The sequence below is a fragment of the Etheostoma cragini genome, chromosome 13 (genome assembly GCF_013103735.1).
Source record: "Etheostoma cragini isolate CJK2018 chromosome 13, CSU_Ecrag_1.0, whole genome shotgun sequence".
Lineage (NCBI taxonomy): Eukaryota > Metazoa > Chordata > Actinopteri > Perciformes > Percidae > Etheostoma > Etheostoma cragini.
This window is the reverse complement of record NC_048419.1, coordinates 25306560-25311918: the sequence shown is the minus strand read 5'-3', so window position 1 is coordinate 25311918 and position 5359 is coordinate 25306560.

The window sequence follows — 5359 nt, the reverse complement described above, 5'->3', positions numbered from 1 at the left end:
TCAGTGGCGTGTTGTCTGTTTTTGGGGGTTCTGTCCGAAGTCTCAGTGGCGTGTTGTCTGTTTTTGGGGGTTCTGTCCAAAGTCTGAGTGGCTTGTTGTCTGTTTTTGGGGGATCTGTCCAAAGTCTCAGTGGCGTGTGGTCTGTTTTTGGGGGATCTGTCAAAAGTCTCAGTGGCGTGTGGTCTGTTTTTGGCGGTTCTGTCCAAAGTCTCAGCGGCGTGTTGTCTGTTTTTGAGAGATAATACTCTGTTAGGAGCTAATACTCTGCTAGAAGCTAATACTCTGCTAGAAGCTAATATTGATATAAGAGCTAATATGCTGTTAGGAGCTTATACTCTGCTAGGATAGGGTGACCAGACGTTCCCGGTTTCCGGGGACAATCCTTGATTATGGTGACCTGTCCCCGGCTGGATCTGTCCCCGGAAATGTCCCCGGTTTTCACTGTGACTGACGGACCCAAAACTGGAATGAAAGAAAGAAAACAGACCAAACGGAGCCGATTGAGCAGCGCTGCTCAGAGATCAGAGATGTTTTAGAAAGCCGTGTTTTACGATGCTAAAATTACTGATTATTTACATGGAGTCTGGTGGGTTTAGCGAACAAAATTTCGCTGACTTTTATGTTTAAAAAAAGGACCTTAATCTTAAACAGAAAGCTCCTTATCCTTTCCATGTTATCAGACACTTAGAATATTAATCTGAGTCTGTAGCTTGTTTCTCTGCTGCCCACTGCCGCGCGATCTCGTTTAATACTGCGTCAACGTCAAAGGAACATTTTTCCTCAATAGTTTATATTGTATCCGACCCTCAGCTCTAGGTCTAGTGTCCCCGTTTTAAGTTCTACAAAACTTAGAAACATGACGTGTTTTGGAGGTATATACGCTTCTGAGCTGAAAATATGTCCCCGGATTTTGTCTGAGAAATCTGGTCACTTTATGCTAGGAGCTAATACTCTGCTAGGAGCTTACGATGAATAATCATGTCTCCAACTAATTTAAACAGTTATTTGTTTAAATAGTTCTTGTAAAAATGGATTCATTCATTCGTTTACATGTGTTTTTGTACATAATTTTTCAAAGTACTGACACGCTTGACTATTGGAGTGATTATCTAATCACGGTTTTGTGAAAATCCAGACATCATGTCAGTCTTTGGTACAAAAATATCTTAATTTAAAATCTATACAGAGACAAAAACGTGGCAAAATGAACAATGCGTATGAAGACGTCACTCTTAGTTTTGGTCTCCTTGATCTCCACAGATATTTTATTAGTGGAGGGCACATTGGTAGTCGTGGAAACATTATTTAAATGGCCTTTCTTTATAAAAACCTTGCAGGCTGAATCATAATGGAGGCGTTCGTCTCCGTGGTGAAATGCACATCTTCTACGTGAGATGCTTTAGTTGCGTAATCCGTTTCTCAGTTTTGTCAAGGCCAAATCATATCTGTCTGAAGGTGTGAGCACGTAACGTTTGATCCACCGTGAATCATCAGCCTTCCAACTTGATTGACGGCTCCTGGGATGCATCTGGTTCTCTTTTCTTTTTAATAGTCTGAGGACACAAAAAAACAATTTTTAACCCTTGTGTGGTATTTCGGGTCAAATTGACCCATTTCAGTTTTTTTACAAGAATAATGGGATACATTTTTTTCTACCTAAAAATATCGGCCTTACCTTATTTTCTGTGATAAACATGTATTTCTGACTCAATTCAGGACATTATTCTGGATATGACACTGTTGTTTCCATAGTGGATTTTTAACATGAATTATAACCTTATGACAAAAAACGAACCCAACTTCCATGTTCTAGTAGAGACTGATGCATTCCCTAAACATATAATACACTCTAAGAAATAAATCCGTTAAATAACAGAAAAACTAACAGTTAAATAACTGTGTCAATTGTTAAAAATTAACAACTTCTGGTATATTGTAAATTAACAAAAATATAGCTGTGAATCACATACAAGGGACAATTTCTGTTCAAATTTACAGTCATACACCTGTTAATTTACAGATATTTCTTAGTGTGTGTATGTTATCTCAAATGTTTGAAATTGAGAGAAAGACAACATTTGTTAATAGATTATGAAGTAAAACGTTATTCTAAATTTGTTTTTTAAAACCCCAAATAAGTCCCGAGTCAGTTTGACCCAAGGGACACGAGAGGGTCCCGAAGGCGGAGACAACACGAGGGTTAAATTAGCAAAAAAGCCAAAAGCAGACTGCGTAGAGACGCTATCGTAGACTTGATTTGGCAGAAGCCAATCTTGATTTAGCCATCTTTGAGTACGGTCAACGCTACCATGGTAACAGCAAGTTGGACCAATCGGCGACGTCGCTGTCAGGCTAAGGATTGTGAGAAGTGTAGTTTTTATCCATAGGATCGTGAGTAAAACGTGTTTTTCTTAACAAGAGGTGGATTTCATGCAGACTTCTAGCTCTTGCAGGAGCAGAAACTTTGGTTAAATTTGACCCGTTTTCAGTAAAACAAAACCAAGATTTGGCACAAAAAATGGGCCCAAAAAAATAAGCGCTGAAAATGTCGGCATTAAAAATATCCAAAAACTCAAAAAAGCACCCACGACGTTGAAAAAAAGTGACAATAATGTCAGAAAAAAAGATAATAATGTTGGAAAAAAGTGACCAAAACAGGTTTTTTTTCACGGTTGATGGGAAGACGACACAAGGGTTAAGGCTGAATCCCATTTCTCCATCTTACCCTTACCCCTTACCCCTTTTAAATCTTTAAAAAATGTTACTTCCAGAGCCATACTGTCCAGCTCTAAGCCATTCATTGTTATATATTTTATCCAACTATCAATCCTGACCCTAATTTTTTGTCATGATAACGAGCTGCGACAACATTATTGGGGCTCTCCACCCCTGATGGAAGCCGAGAGTTGGAAATGATCGTGATGATTTAAAACCATCATTACCAATTTTGATTTGTGGAAGCAGGGAACGAGAAGGGCTGAGAGCATGTGACATTTAAACTAATTGCTGTAGTTGTCTCTTTTGCGTCTCTCGGTCACACGTGGCTTGAGTTTAAAATTGGCTGAGTCTAATTTGCGGCTCTGTTTGAAGGGATAATCAACACTGATTCACCTGCTGCTGAGTAGGAAAAGTGCTTTTCTTTGTGTGTGAACAAGCTTCACCTCAGGCCACATGATTAATGATGTGAAGCAGGTGTGCAACCCTTCACAGCTTCACTGATTCAAGTGTTTCTCAGAAATGAAGCATGTGTGAAAGTTTCCAACAGCTCTACTGTTTAACCCTCGGGTCAAACTGACCCGTTTCAATGTGTTTTATATCAGAAATATGGATTTCTTTCAAGGAAATTGCCCCAAAATAACATGGATGATTCCATAAGTTGTTCAGGTAACATTAATGATTACTTTCATTGAATTTTTTGGGTGTTTTTTTTAATCTTATTGCAATTGTGCTGTCTCACTTTGGAGATAAAACTAGTGAGGTGTCTCACTCTGTAGCTAAAACTAGTGAGATGTCTCACTCTGGAGATAAAACTAGTGAGATGTCTCACTCTGGAGATAAAACTAGTGAGATGTCTCACTCTGGAGATAAAACTAGTGAGATGTCTCACTCTGGAGTTAAAACACAGACCTAAACACACAGGGTGAAAACAGGATCTGCAGCAATGTGCAGTTCAACTAAAATATGGTGTTTTTTGAAAATTATACCATGTAAATATATTCTGGTACAACCTCAAAATACAATTACGAACCTAAAATTTAGCATAATATGGGCCCTTTAAACTCTGGTGGATTGGTGAGGACTGGGGATCAGACAGCTAGCTAGACTATCTGTCCAATCTGGTACCGTGGCTCTGTCCGGCATTAAGCTCCGCCCCTGAATGATTGTGATTGATTTAAATAAACCCCATGGAACCGCGTTTTTCTCCCATCCCAGAGTGTTGTGTGGACTGGCCAGACCTTCTTGCGCGGCGCTGTGGAGGAGGGTCTGGTAATTCGAGACTACTCCCGGGCTCACCGCGGGAGTTAAAGGAAAAACACGGAATTCACAATTAACATTGATAAAGGCTTCCTTGATTGGCACATGCAGACGTTGCAGAAGAATCAGTTTCCAGCTGAGAGAAGCAGAGAAAAAAGAAACAGAGATAATATGATGATTGTTGTAAATGATGTGAAATCGTCTCGGGAAGAGCAGGCGGGACATTGTCTCTTCTACTCGGTCTGATTTTAAATAACCTGAACAGACCCAAGAGGAAGGAATACTAATGCTTCTTCCATGGCTATCCTGTTGTATTTCACCATCATCTTTCAGTGAAACGTGATCAACAAGTAATACACTACATTTTTCCTGCACTTCACAGTTCTCAGTACAAGTATTCACTACAAATAAAAACATGAAACAATCATCGAGCATGTAAAAGAATAGTAAATACCATTAGAGAATAATGAAGAAAAAATTAAAAGGTTATAAGAAGTGTGTATTATTTGACACCTTAAAGGAGACGTTAACGCAATTTAATCCAGAAGACATACGGTGAAGTTAATGGCTTTCTTTAATTTGGCTCCAGAGGAAGGAATCCCATATTTTTATGGCATACAACGGTGAGCATAAAAACAGACAATTAGCTGTTCCCATGTTGGCTTTTGTTTTAACTCCATGAATTCATAAAATATTGTTAAAGAACCCTAGCAGCTGAATATATTTGTTACAAAGAGAAAATGCATTTCAGACAAAGCGTAAAAGAACGGTAGTAAATTTGTACATCTCCCACAAGAAGGACTCCCAGGCAATTTGAAGTAAAGATATTAAAAACAACGAAGCAGCATGTTGCAAAATCTGGAGAGCTTGTTGTGCTCGACCTTCAGTTTTGTGAAAACTGAGCCTTCGGGCTCCAAGGTCACCGACGCCGTGGCAGAGGTCAAGCGAAGGGTCACCACGTGTTCCCTTGTTCCTGGACTGTTGGCACCCGCAGTCCTTCAGACGAGACAAGCTGTGAACACAGTCTTCAGGGGGGGAAGAAATCAAAGCGGATAAAAGAAGAGAGGTCGTTGTGGGCAACATTCCCAGGAGCCATGGCAACGGCAGACTACTACAATAGGTTGATCTGGCACAGAGAGACGAGAGGAGGGGAGGGATGACGAGAACGAGAGGACGACACGGGAAGAGGGGGGTAGAAAATAGAAGGTGGAGAATTTGTTGCCCGTTGCTCATAACTTTTCCTGGGACTCGATTAGCTTTAACACTCCTGTTGTCCTCGGGTCAAATTTGACCTGCTTACAAAAACTTTCTATATCAGAACTATGACAAAAGGAAGTTTAAAAAGTGAGAAATGTTGTGAAAGAAATCTACAATAACATTGTTT